The sequence below is a fragment of the Protopterus annectens genome, chromosome 10.part0 (assembly GCF_019279795.1).
Source record: "Protopterus annectens isolate FY-2018-M chromosome 10.part0, PAN1.0, whole genome shotgun sequence".
Lineage (NCBI taxonomy): Eukaryota > Metazoa > Chordata > Ceratodontiformes > Protopteridae > Protopterus > Protopterus annectens.
In genome coordinates this window covers 742,024,147-742,039,346 of record NC_056744.1, presented here as the reverse complement: position 1 = coordinate 742,039,346, position 15,200 = coordinate 742,024,147, and the positions used below count along the sequence as shown (strand labels likewise).

The 15,200-nt window shown below is 40.8% G+C and overlaps 1 protein-coding gene across 1 annotated transcript in view; it reads right to left on the bottom strand.

Moving 5' to 3' along the window:
• Positions 1 to 15,200, bottom strand: part of RAVER2 (ribonucleoprotein, PTB binding 2) — a 2,410,893-nt gene that overhangs the window by 1,215,177 nt on the left and 1,180,516 nt on the right. The window lies entirely within an intron of this gene.

Here is a 15,200-nt window from a genome sequence, read left to right as displayed (position 1 = left end):
GGTAGGGGCTTTCCTGGGAGGTCTTAAATGTTTGGCTCCTCTGAGAAATTGCTTTAGCAGGGGGTGAGAGAAGAGGGGTGGTACAGTATTATAATGTGCTGAAATGGCAGAGGCATGAATTTTAATTGACGAGAAGGAAAGGCCCTTGTGGAGCATCTCTGTTAAGTACTGAAGAATATGCAATAAGCTGGGCACCATTGTGTCCATCCCCCGAGTCTGGCTCCAGGAACAGTATCTTTTCCACTTTTCAGCATAGGATTTTCTAGTACTAGGCCTCCTTGTCTCCAGAATGACATCTAGCACCTGCTTACTGAGGGATGCTATTGAAGAGCTCAAGGAATTAGCCAGGCTGCAAGGTTCAGGGTTTGAAGCTGAGGGTGCAGAATCTGGCCTTCCTGCTGGGACAGCAGGGAAGGGGTCTGAGGCAGGTGCCATGGTTTCAGCAGTGACATACGGTGCAAGAGGGGGTACCAGTGCTGGCGTGGCCAGTCTGGTGCAATCAGTTTTGTCCTTGATTTGTCCTGTTTGATCTTTAGCAGAACTTTCAAGAGGAGAGGCAGAGGGGGAAATGCATAAACTGAGAGGCTTTCCCAGGTGAAGGACAGGGCATCCACTTTCCAAGCTTGACTGTGGGAAGTCCTCATGCATAATTTATCCAGTTGGTAGTTCTGAGGGGAGGCAAACAGGTCTATCTCTGGATTCCCCCATTTGTTTCTCAAAAGGTTGAATATCTTTGGTTCCAGTTTCCACTTGTGTGGGTCCATGAAATTTCTGCTTAGGTCATCTGCCAGTGAATTTAGCTTGCCTGACAGGAATTGAGCTTGTAGGTAAACTTGGTAGCTCAAGGCTGTGTTCCACAGAGCCATGGCTAATCTGCAGAGAGGGTACGAGTGGGTTCCCCCCTGCTTGTTTATGTACCACATAACAGTGGTGTTGTCTGTCTTTACCAATAATTGTCCTGGAAGAATGTGGTCCTTGAAGGCTGTCAGGGAATTCTGTACAGCTAACATTTCTTTTTGATTGATATGCAGGTGTATCTGACTCGGGTTCCATTTGTTCTGAATGCACTGCCCTGCCAAGTGAGCCCCCCATGTATAGTCTGATGTGTCTGTTGTTAGGGTTTGGGCGGCAGGGGGTAGAGTGAATGGGAGCCCCTTGTTGTGGTAGCAGGCCTCTGCCCACCAAAGGAACTCTGTCTTTATACAAGGAATGATAGGAATCATTGATTCCGGGTCCTGAGAATGTTGACACCATAGGCTTTTTAGATACCATTGTAGTTTCCTCATATGCAGTCTTGCATATGGATTTAGTAGAATGCAAGAGGCCATGAACCCCAGGGCTTGCAGGATTTTACTTGCAGAGAGCTAGGTCTTTGTTGCCAATAGTTTGAAGTAGGTTGTCAAATAAACTTGTTTCTCTGATGTGAGGTAAGCCATCTGGGAAGTTGTGTTCAAGCTTGCTCCCAGGAATACAATTTGTTGGCAGGGTACTAGATGAAATTTCTTTTCGTTTATGGTGTACCCCAGTGAGGTTAGAAGTTTCTTTACAAATGCCAGATGTTTTAGTAGCATGCCCTGGCTTTCTGCCTGAATTAGACAATCATCCAGGTATGGATATATTTGAATATTTCTTTGCCTGCAAAATGCAATGACTGGAGCTAGACACTTTGTGAATACCCTGGGCACAGTAGATAAGCCAAAGTGAAGTGCAGAGAACTGATAGTGCATGGAGCCTGCTCTGAAGCGTAGGTATTTCCTGCACGATTTCCTTATTGGAATGTGCAGGTAAGCTTCCTTTAAGTCTAAGGTTGCCAACCAGGCATCTTTGCCTAGCATAGGAAGCAGCTGTTGAAGCATTAGAATTTTGAATTTTGGAATTACCAAAAAGGTGTTTAGAATAGAGAGGTCCAGGACAGGACACCAGGAGCTATCCTTTCTGGGTACCAGGAAAAGTCTGGAGTAACAACCTTGTCCCCTTTCTTCTGCTGGGATGGGTTGAATAGCTCTGAAGAGAGAGAACCTGCTGTTGAGCCTCTGCCCACTGACTTGGGGGTAGGTCTGGACAACCTTTTGGGGTTGGTAAGGTGTGGAAGTGGAATCTGTATCCTTGGAAAACTATATTTAAAACCCATTTGTCCTGGGTAATGAGTTCCCAGTTTTTTTCATGCAGGGCAAGCCTTCTCCCTAAGGGAGCAGGCAGCTGAGCAGGGCTTGGAAGGTTTAAGGTTAAGTCATTGTGACATTTTTCCATAGGGGGGTATCTTGCAGGTCTATATTATATCCTCGAATGCTTAAAAAAGCGAACGCTGATTGATCAAACTTATTTTCGTGAAACTGCAAAATATCGAAGCAGCAGAAACTCAAATTGTTTCCTAGGGAAAGAATTCGGTTGTCCGTTTCTGTTGCTTCGGTATTTTCAGTGTTATGGTGGAAAGTTACCGGTCAGATTCAGGTAAGTGTGTGATTGTGTGGATGTGAGTGTTAGGGTGATTTAGGTGAGTTAGGGTTAGGGCTCGGGTTAGGTGTGTGTGCGAATGAGTGGACATGAGGGTTAGGGCGGATTTAAGTGAGTTAGGGTTAGGGAGCGGGTGAGGTGAGTATGCGATAGCGATGGACCTTAGGGTTAGGGTTTGGGTTAAGGTAAGTGGGTAGTTAGTGGTGTGTGCATAGTTTAGTGTAGGATTAGGTATCAGATTTTAGGTGTATGTGTGTGGACTTCTGTTTGTTTGGTGTGCCTTTGTTGTGTGTATGTGTTTTGGATCAGTGATTTTTTTCCCTGGGAAAAAAATCGCTGATCTGACAGTTCGAGATTGTAAGCTTTCTCTTAAATTAGGTCGATCAATCAGTGTTCGCTTTTTTAAGCATTCGATGATATAATATAGACCCGTATCTTACTACTTTCATCTTTGGAAGTGGGAGCCCCCCACTGCTTAAGTCTGGGAGTACCTTGAGACTGTAGCCTAGGTGGTCTTTTGTTCCTGGGTTTAGACTGAGAAGGCCTGGGAGAGACAGGAAAGGACCAATTCTTAGAAGACCAATGCCTACTAAATCTGTGAGGCTGTACTTGCAGGAAAGCTTTAACTGTTTGCATAGATTTAGCTTTTTCCTCCATCTTTTTAAGGACTTCTTCAGCTTCACTGCCAAACAGGCAATCTTGGTTTAACGGAGCATCCAGTAATTTATCTTTAACATGATGTGGCAAATTTTGCTCCTTAAGCCAAGCATGCCTTCTAAGTACAGACACAGTGACAGCAGCCCTGCAAGATGCCTCTAAAGAGTCAAAACCGCATTGTAAAGTATGTTTACCAACTTGTTCAGCAGAATGCATTAAATCCTGCAATTCTTTATTTTCAGCACAGTCAGGAATCAACATAAGTTTCTGTTTAAGTAGTCCCATAATATGCTTTAACATATGAAACTGGCAGTTTAAGGCCCCAATGGCCAAAGTAGCAGAAGTGTATACCTTCTAACCCCATCTGTCCAAGGCCCTGGATTCTCTATCAGAGGGGGTAGGGTTTTGGCAGTAGTAGCCTTAATGCCTTTAGGTCCTTGGGGAATGGTCTCTGGGTCCGCAGTAGTATTCTTGAAGAGGAATTTCTGAGAGTCAGCTGCTCTGTAATACCTGTCAGGCTTCCTGGGAGCTGGAGGTAAAGTGTCTGGAGCCAGGCTAGATTCCAAGAAGGCATCATCTACAATGTCCAGGACAGGAGGGACAGCTAAAGGCCTGTGTTGAGGGAGGAGTAAGAATTCCCTAAGCCTCTTTTTGGAGGCAGAGTAATCCTGGCTTTCCCATCGGAAATGCTCCCTAAGAGTGTGCAAGGTTTAACCAAAAGAAAAATCTTCTGGAGGGGAAGCAGAGGGAATGGAATCCTCTGCATCAGAATCCTCATAGGTAGATAAGGGCAAATCCTGGTAATCAGACGAAACAGAAATTTCAGAATCCTGATCAGAAGAATCAGAAGGAAAATCAGTTCTAGGTCTCTTAGAGGTTGAAGGCTGGCTTCCCCTAATTAAAGTAATAAGGTCTTCAGCCATTCTTATCATTTGTTTTTTAGGCATATGGGCCTGACCGTGCGGTTTGGATGTTGGTTTTCTAGGCATGGGTCGAGTTTTAGGCCTTGAAGAAGAAGATGGCATCGGTTTGAAATGCCAAAAGTCAGTAGGCCAGAATACACCCTCAGAAGCCGGTGCCAGCACAGCGGCTCCGGACCCATCCAAGGTAGAGACATCCGCAGGTTTCATAGTCAAAGAAGCATCTCACGGCATACCGGACTCCAAATCTGTTTCAGTAGAGGCCTGCGAATCTGAAGTGGCGGGTATCAGGGGCTGCGAAAGCACCTCACTGAGTACTGGTGAAATGGTGACTAGCTTAACGGAAGCGTCGTCGGCAGCTTTGGACCTAAGCAGTCTGTCTCTGTCTTTATCTTTATGTTTTTTAGAATGTCGGTAGTTGGATGGCTTACCAAAGCCATTTCTGGATAGTTAAACTGAGTACCAGAATCATTTTCTGCAAAAATAAACCAATGACAAATAGTCTGGGGGTTGAATAAGGCACAAAACTGACAGCGAGGGGCGTCGTGGTCTGGGCCTAAGCAAGGAATGCAGTACAAATGAAATTCTTTATGCGGTATTTGCTTTCCACAGGTAATACAATTGTTAACTTTTACTGACATTGGTTAAGAGCAAGAAAAAGGATCCCCAACGGGGTACATAGCTTTTTTGAAGACTTCAGTTCTCAAACTCGAAAACAAAAATTTCAAGAGTTGGCCATCTGGCACTTGCGAACTGGTTCTGCTTCGGGCACTGCGTGGCAAGAAAGACTGCTGTAATGGCATCGGCTGCATGTTTTGTACCCCTGAAGACCTGACGTCATGGAAGAAAAGACAGCATCCAATGCGGGAATCCAAGACTTTCATATTCAGGCCAGCTGAGGGCTACCTGCAGGCAGATAACCCAAATGTTATGACTGCAACAGTGAAACACGAAGAACATCTCCCTGGTTTTGAAGTGGAGGTAGTCCACTGCTTAGACCTCTGCATTCCCTGAGGCTGCTGTCTGGGGGATCTGCTTCCACAGGGCCTAGGCTGGGCCTGTTTACTCGGAGGAGGAAAGGACCAGTGCTTGGTGGGACAAAGCCTGCTGAACCTAGGGGGGCTGGACCTGTAAGAAATCTTTAACTGTTTGCATAGATTTTGCTTTTTCTTCCATCTTTTTTAAGACCTCTTCTGCCTTAGGGCCAAATAAGTAATAAGTTATCTTTGTGCAAGGGGGCATCCAACAATTTAGATTTGACATGGTCTGGCAGGGGTTGTTCCTTAAGCCATGCATGTCTTCTAATGACAGATCCAATGACTGCTGGCCTACAAGAAGCTTCTAGGGTGTCAAAACCAAAGTGCAAAGTGTGTTTAGTTACTTGACTTGCAGAAAGCATTAAGTCTTGTAAATCTTTAGATTCTGTCCAAGCAGGAAAGGAAGACATTTTTTGTTTAAGGAGTTCCAAGGTATGTTGCTGATATTTAAGCATATGGAACTGACAATTTGGTGCCCTGATAGCAAGAGTAGCTGAGGTGTATACCTTTTTACGACATTTGTCCAGTGTTCGGGAATCCCTGTCTGAGGGGGTGGGATTCATAGCAGAGGTTGCTTTAATCCCTTTAGGCCCTTGAGAAATGACCTCAAGGTCAGTTGTAGGATTTTTAAACAGATATTTGTGTGAGTCTAGGACTCTGTAGTACCTGTCTGGTTTTCTGGGAGCAGGAGGTAGGGCATCAGGAGTCAAGCTAGGTTCAATATCATCAACCACATCCAGGACTGGGGGGATGGCCAAGGGTCTGTGTTGTGGAAGGTCTAGGAATTCTCTAAGTCTCTTTTTAGACTGAGGGTAGTCCTGACTCTCCCATTGGAAATGCTCCCTTAAAGTATGCCGGGTTTCCCCAAAGGAAAAATCCTCTGTGGGGAGGCTGAAGGAATGGATTCCTTTGCATCAGAATCCTCATAAGTGGAGAGGGGTTGCATGTCTTCAGAGTCGGATGCATCTGATCCATCTGACTCTTGTTCAGACAAAACTACTGGTGACAGATCTCTTTTTCTTTTTGAGGGGGTAGCTTGGCTTCCCCTGATCAGCATGATAAGGTCTTCCAACATTTTGATCATTTGAGACTGAGGCAAGGTAGCAGGTGCCTGAGAGTGGGTTGTCGGTTTCTTGGGTGTGGTTCAAACCCTGGGCCTAAGGAACTCTTATTCAGTGATGTGAAGGACTTCCTTGGAAGCCGGTGCCTGCTCAGCAGCTCTGGACCCATCCAAGGTAGGGACGACCGCAAGATTCTTAGAAGAAGAAGAGTTTTGCGGTATACCGGACTCCATAAGGGTCTTGGTAGTGGCCTGCGAATCAACTGAAGCGGGCATCAGGGCCTGTGAAAACGCCTCACTGAGTACCGGAGAACCGATGACTAGCTTAACGGAAGCATCGTCGATAGGTTTGGACCTGCACAGTCTGTCTCTGTTTTTATCTTTATGTTTTTTCAGAAGGTCTGCTGTCGGATGGCTTACCAAAGCCATATCGGAATTTCAGGACTGTAAACGAAAATATCTGGCTACAATAAGGGCCCGACGACAGATAGTTCTGGCATTAAACAAAGCACAGAAGCAACAACGGGGACATCGTGGTCTGTGCCTAGACAAGTGACTCAGTAAGCGTGGACATTTCAGTGTGATATTTGCTTTCCACAGGCGAGATGATTATTAACTTTTTCTGACATTGGTTAGTGCAAGAAAAAAGGATACCCAATGGGGTACTTAGCTATAGAAGACTTCAACTTCAATTTGGAAATGAAAACTCAGGTAACGACCGACCAGCACTCATATGAATTGCTACTACTTCGGGCTCCACAGCAAAAAAGACTGATGTAATGACATTGGCTGCCTTACTTTATACCACTGATGACCTGACGTCAGTCCTCAAGTGACAGCAACTGATGCAGAAATACTAAGTGTCTGGTATTCGGGCCGGCCGAGAGCTACCCTGGCAGAGATAACCCTAAATGTGATGACTGCAACAGTGAAATATGGATAACATCAGCTTTTGTTACCACTGTGCCCACAGAATGGTGACAGAAATTCACTCTTGTAATTTGGGCACATAGATGTAAAAAGAGTATTAAGCAATAGGTGATTGTGAAGAGTACAAGACCTTGCACAAACTGCAGGTCCAGAATGCCAAGTAATGTTGTTATACGAGATCTAATGAACCCTATAGTCATTGGTTCTTGTGCTGTCCTCTGCTGCTGCTGGAGATACAATTACTTCCAGCTCCATGATGAAAGAGGTGACTATTTCAAAATATTTCTCTAACAATGAAAGCAACGATTGTTGTATCTATTCTTTTTGTAAGAAGGGGCTCCTGACTCTTTAAACCTCTATTTTTTTAAGAACAAAAGTGAGGGGCTAATGGGGTTGTCAGACAACCTTACAAATGGAATAACCAAAAAACTGCCAGAATCTGTCAGAATTTTATAGCACCCTTAACTGCTAAATGAGGTTACCATACCTCTCAACTTCTTTGCACAAGAAATCTGGACAATGCTTAAAGAATGGGGGGAGGTCAAAGGCCCACAAATAGGGATAGATTTTTACATTGCTCTTAGAATGTTGCTAGAATAAAAGAACTTGTGTTAGCATGTATTTTCTGAAGAATATGAAATTCAAATGTTTTTTGTTATTTGATTACTTCAATCTACAGTGATTTGCCAGAAAATCATAAATGTTATGGGGTACAGACCAAAAATAAAGGGCAAAAATCTGGACATCTGAGTGGTATGGAGGCCACCACTGTAACATTCAGAGAGCTGTGCTAACACACTGGTGAGGCCTCATGTTCTACATTAACACCAAGAAATCTACAGCATCTAGAAAAGCTGGAAAAAATAATGACTTATTCAGTGGATGTGTACACTGTTTAATGTACATTTCTAAAGAATATAAGAGTATGTAAAACTGAAACTTAGCAAAGGCATTTTAGATAAGGTCTCTCTCTCTCACACACACACACACACACACACACACATACACGTGTGACTACACAGCAAAGTTAAGTAGAAAAACAAAATGGGGGGTCTGAAGTAAAAACAAATACTGCTAGAATGTATGTTTATGCTAAAAATGGATAACTAATGTATTAATTTGCAAAAGAGATTGATTTTCACTAAAACTTCACAGTATGTAACGCATCAGAATGAAGAACTAGCTACTATAATCAAATTAATGTTCACTGACAATCCATATTTGTGCTGTTACATCCTACCACAATGGTTCAAGAAATATGGAAATATGTAGTGGCCCCAAAAACTGAAACGTATGTCATTATTCAGTCACTGCAGTCCTCAGAGATTTGCCAGAAAACCATAAATTTTATGAGGAACAGACCCAAAAACATGATGCAAAAATCTGGTCATTCTGTGAAAATCTGGACGGTTGAGAGGTATGGCATGATAAAGCTCCATTACCTAAAAATGTCACATTAGACATCTCAACATGTCAGTCAGCTCATGACCTGGCATAAGGACTATTTCTAATGTCTGCAATTTATTAAAATCACTAAAGTACAGAATTAGGAACATTGAATAAACTGCAACTTACAATAAGGTACCAAGAAGACATGATGAATGGAATTAACTGTAAATGGATATTCCATACTTCATATTGTTTGCTATTTGATAAACTTAACTATTTGCTGCTTATTAAAATCATAGAATTAGAAAACTATATAAACCACAAACCTATCTGAAGCAGCAGCAAGCAGTTATTCTCAGAGGTTATGTTAATGTTCAAGTTAATCAACTCTGGGGTAAGGTGGCACTTGGATCTGCCTTATGTCAAATGTCTGTTATTATCTTAACATTGTCGCTGACATCTACAATACATTGCCAATACATGAATATTCTGCTACAGAATTTACTTGCTAACACAATTCTCTGCTCATAGCACTCTCAAACATTATACTTTGCTAGTCTTAACTCATACAAAACTTGGCTTCTAGGCTGACCATATATGCTCACAAAGGCAAATATGAAATGTCAGCCTTTTATAATGCTTCCGGCACATGGTAAGGCTTTGGGTTACTGCTTATCTTGTGCTAATAACCTAGAGAACTGCCACAGTTTTAATTACTCTACCAAAGACTTACACAACAACATCTAGTTTATTTTCTCCAGTCAGGTAAATTTAAGGACAAGACAACAGACATCTTTCAAAATACATTTCTGTAACTGCAGTTCTCCTACAAAACAGTCTTATTTGACAGTGTGACAACCTACTGTAGCGACCATAAATTAACCTGTGTTAGCTGGCTGACTGACTTTATATTGCCATGACATTCTAATAAAACTGTACTGTGCTGACATGTTTTCACTGCATGTTTTTTGTAACAAGGTTTAGTTTGCTATCCAGTCTATTTGAATGTGAGTGTTTTAAGGCATCCAGTGACCTACCATGGAATATTTTATAATAATGTTTTTCTCTGAATTAAATGCTGCAGTTGAAAAGCAGCTGTACTGATGGCCCATACTTTGATTTCTGAGTATCTGTACTGAGCTCTCCAGAAATACCAGGGTCAAATCCTAACTTTTCTAAAATGAAAACTGTACTTCCAACAGATTAAAAGCTCTCTACACCAGTTACTCTCATGGTCTAATAAAGGCCCCAGAATGTTCTCTACAGCTGTGTGATACTTACCTGTGTAACAGTAAAGACTCTGGGTATTTGCCAGAAGTAGTCCAGCTACATCTGAGGATGAAAGGCTAAGAAAACTTGAAAAATGGCAGATATTTTAACCGTGTGCTTTACATTTGCAGTTTCTCTTATTTTATTTGAAATTATCATTAATGCTTGTGATATTTGCTGCTTAAGAGTTTATACATTTATTTGCATATGTGTTTGTTTGCTTTGTTAATCAGGTTGTCCAGTTGAGCACTATCTTTATTATTTTATTTATTTATTTATTTTACATTTGTTGACCGGGCTAGTCTAACTGGATATATGTCCATTTTCAGTAGAGGCCCAGGGAGAAAAGCTCCACATAAGCAAAATATTAGCAACTACAGGTACAAATAAGTAAAAATGTAACAAACTTAGGTGCAATACTATTTTAAGGGTCACCTCACAGTAAGACACTGTCCGGTTCGATTCTCAGCTATAGCGTCTTCTGCGTGGAGACATGCGTGAATGGGCGTACCTTCGTTGAAGGTTGTGCACCAGGGCTGGTAACTTGGCACGTAAAAATCAACTACCAATCATTAGCGGACTGGAGTTCCGCTGTGGCGACCCCTAACCGGGAAAAGCTGAAAGTCACAAACAAACTATTTTAAGGTAAAGAATACAAATGTTTTATAGACAAAAATTAGTATTAAAGTAGCAGATAATAAGAAAAGAGATTGAACAATGAACAAATTTAAAGTGGTGCACCATTAAGAAAGAGAAATAAAAAACACACTAGCAAATATAGCAGATCCAGGTACAGTGCTTAGCAGTGAGTCATCCCATTATCCTATAGTAGCATAGCAACATTAAGGCAGCATGTAATAAGAAATATAAAGAAAGTCTATATAGATATTTATATGTGACAGCAAGTTAATGCTGCAAGCAGCAATCTATGCAAGTATATAGTTAGTAGAGGATCAAGTGTAATAGAGTTGTAGAGACTAAAATTAGAATAGGCAGGTCTGCTCTCTAACGCATAGAGAGAACTGGAATTAAATTGCAAAAGGTTATGTAGGTAGGGTTCAGAGAAAGTGGTGGAAGGATTAGTCTGGGCTACTACATGGTCATAACCAGTGGTTAATAAGGTATTCTCTGATTATCTGTTTAATCTTTATTCTTCTGACTATCTGTTTTCAGTGCAGGCAGAAATCAGACACCATAATAAAGAGGTAGCAAAGTGGCTAACCTTTAGTTCAATCAAACAATGCAAAACAAATAGGTTTACAGACTGGAAAATTCATTATGTAAGCAACAGAAAAGGCAAATTTGCTTGCTGAGTCCCATATTCGGCTCATGAAACTAACAAATGTTATAATGGTTGAATTATTTTTCTACAAAATGCGATACACAGTTCTAATGTACACCTAACCATCAATCAAACTACTGAAAAGAAATGGCCGAACACGTCATGAATAAAAGCAAGCGTTAAATGACTCCTTACCCTGACATATTTTTGAAAATGAAATCTGTTTTTCTAAAATTTCCCTACAACCTTCACAGGTAGATGCAATTTGTGCCTTTCTATGAAAACCCAGGATTGCCAAGTTAACTGTTGCTATGCTGAACACAGCAGGGTGGTAACGGTGAGTGACTTAGGAAGTTTTAAGAGCAATGACTGTAGTACAGGATTCACACCCGCAAAATACTGACTGCTTCAAGAAGGCTACTTCAAAAGCATTCAGTGATGATGGTGGTGGTGGTGGGGTTAATGCATTACTCATCAGATCTTTCACATCTTCCAAAAGAATATTATACTTGCACAATACAAGTGTTTTGCTTGACATCCTAGCTTTCCCTAACAACTAAAGTTCGGTAATCAACCATCCAAACAGGAAATGAAACACATGTGGTACCAATAAAGCATATGTATTATAAAGATGGACAATATTTTTCCGGGGGAATAGACAATGACGTGTCTTACCTCATTAGGGCAGTTATATACCTCCCTGAGTTAGTTCTCTGCCCTCTGAGAGGCAGTTAGCTTCAATAAGACAATATCATGGAAATGTAGCTACTTCATCCTCTGCTTTAGAAAGTAGAACCATCACCAAATCTCCAGACCATTCCCATGAGAGACACTAGTCTGTCTCTCAGTTTGACTTGCCACCATTGCAGACAAAACTGTAACCAAAATATCAGAAAAACAGTAAACAAATCCTTTTACTGAGGCAAACAAGCAAGCGTTAATTTCTACATATTGGTTCCTTGTTTGAAATTGAGTCTGTATAAAACAGACTCCAAATTTGTAAAGTAACTTGAAAAGTATTTTTGATACTTGCCCAATACAAGTGTTTCAGTTGTCCCCACATCAAAAGCACAAAGTTCTCAGTCTAACTAGTTCTAAAACGTCAGACTATTTCCTTCTATCTACTGTTGTATGTATATTTATTTTTTATCACAACTTCTTTTTGTAGGAGTAATCTCCTTTTTTAAGGTGTAAACTTAAGTTTCTTTGTAAAATTGTCAGTTCCAGCATTAACAATGATTTACTTATAAATGCAAACTTCATTATGCTTTTTGTAAATTATCTTAGTACTTTGATCAACTTGTCAGCATTTTTTTACAGTACTACTGACACTTTACATGAGTTTTAACTTCCAGGCACAACCTGAAATTTCTCCGCCCATATCAGTCAAATTCAAATTCAAATAAATAAATAAATACATACATAAGTTGATAAGGAGCAAGGTCTACTTTAAAATGGTATGGGGTGAAATACAGAACTAATAATCATTCCACCCATTATTCAAAACATTTAATTTTGATTCCAGATCAATAACAAAAAATAAGAAATGTTCAGTTCCCAGACATGGTATTACACCTTGGATGCTTCAAAAAGTACTATGAGCTGCTTCACATTTAATATTAGACTCTTTGGTTCACACAACAAGGATTGCTTCCAGTTCTTGGCACAGCCTGAGTCATAACCACTTGTAATGTGAGGGCATTCCTCCAAGAATTTATGAACTTCTTTTTGGCTTTGTGTCACCGTCCCTTTACCGCCTGTCCCTGGGAGATTTCAGTATGTGGGCTAACAAGGAATTCACTGCTCTGGATTGTGAATTATTTTATATTACTAAGGGATTCAGCTTTGCTCATGTAATTATTTCTGTTATCCATCTTATGGGATATACCTCAAGATGGTGCTGTAAATAGGTGTGATGGCCTTTGACATGGCAGTAGGATCAATCTCTTAAGATTATTGTCTGGTTTGAGTTGCAGTTAAATTTCTTCACTTACAACTTGTAGTGTTGTAACTGTGTCATACAGAAACTGGGTACTGCAACAGTCAATCAGCTTTCTCCTGGCTTCTACTGGGTCCTATCATGGTCCACTGAAGGCAGTTGAGATGAGCTTCACAGAGTCTATAACAGGACTGTGAGATCCTCCCTTAATCTGCTTGCCCCATTTTATATACATATGTACACCTTATTTCACATGAGCACTATTTGGTGGTGAGCTCAGTGGTCTTAGAGGAATGTGACAATGGGAACATCATAAATAGTGGCTAGATGGCCTTATGGTTGTCAATATTAGGCTCACTTTATCATGAAAAAGTGTCTCATAAAGGGGCAGTGTTCCAGTCCAGACAGCACTCTGCTGTAACACTGAACAGCCTTGATCTTTCAGGTCATCGACGGGCTATTCAAACCAGCCTGTCTCACCATAGGAAAGCCTTTTTATTTGACAAATACAAAGAGACTGTTGCATTTTTTTCAGATAAGCTTCTGCCCTTAGGTTATTTTCTCCTATGACACTAAGTTCAAATGATATTTACACTACTCATTTGGAACAGTTTCTTGGCATTGAACTGAACTTCAGTTACCAGATTATTGTGAGCTCTTGATTCTGACTTTGATGACGTGTCACTCCACCGGCAATTACAACTTATGTCCATGGCTATTTATTGCTGGTACAAATAGAAGGAAGCCAATTCTTTATCAAACTGTCATTATTTGTGGGACATTTCCATATTTTTAAGGAAGTACTGACAATTTCGGTAATTGCAATCATACATCTAATATCTGACTTATTGGCAAAGTTACTGAGAAAGTTACAAATTTATGAAACATTATTCTACCAGAAGGAAACATGAAGTCCAGATCAATGTCAGTCTCATTTTACAGAAGACATACCACTGGAAATGCCATATTAGAATACTCGATCTCTCAGTAACAAAAGCTCAGTGTTCTTCTGCATTAGTATGTACTGATTTCGCTTCAGTATCTAGTACGGTTCGTCATGGTGTACTTTTGGATCAGCACTAGACTTACTGCAGAATCTCTGGCACCATCTTCAATTGGCTTGCCTCCTTCCATTTCAGGCAGAAACAGAAGGCAGTGGCTAGGATCAATTTTTGATTCTTACTACTTACTCATTTCAGACTCCTTACAGGGCCCAAAGCTGTTCTCTATGTACATATCCCCTCTTGCAGAACTCAATTAAAAAAAATGTTTTGGCTATCACTGTTACACAGATAATAACTAGCTGCACTCCTTCTTTCCTTAGGCTCACATGTCTGTTGTCAGTAAATGACCTGGAGTCCATAAGGTTTCAGATGTATACCAATATTTTTCCTAAGGAACATACAAATATCATCATCTCTATTAGTTTATCTGGATTCAGCCAGTTTTGATGTAGACAAGTCTATGTAAGACTGTGACTACAGCAGTACATGCCATTTTGAGGAACTCAAACATTTATGGCCATAAACTTGTGTATTATTTATGGAGGGGTGACATTTTTTTTGTTAGCAAGGTGCATGATATTGGAAGTTACATTTAAAGAAAGACTGACGCTTATGCACCAGATCATAATTTCTTGCAACCACATAAGAAATATCACTTGGATCAAACACCTTCTTCAAGAGAAGGACTTGGTGGTTGTAAAGCTTTAAGTTTCTTATTGACTTATTACAGCACTCCTTTTTTACCTAGGTCTTCATAATTTAGAACTTAAATGTCTTCACCACAATCAGCATTCTGCAGACAAGTATCACACAGATACCTCCCTCTTAATACCACTGGTGTATGCCATTTCTGTACAGTTAGTAATGTATACGCGTTTATATCACGTCATCGAAAGCCGAAAACACCGAACACCATTTAATCGAACCTAAATAATCTAAAGCACACAATATCGAACATTCAGAACAGCAAATGTTTTCCCAGGGAAATATTTCGCTATTCCGAAACACATTCACACAACACAGGCATACCAAAAAAACAGCAATCCACACACTTACACTTAAAATCATACATCTAACCCTACACTAAACTATACAAACACTACTATCTATCCACTTACCTTAACCAAACCCTAACCCTAAGGTCTGTCACTATCGCACACTCACCTTACACTTGCCCTAACCCTAACTCACTTAACCTGTCCCTAACCCTAAACTCTGTCACTTTCGCACACTCACCTCACCAGCGTCCTAACCCTAAC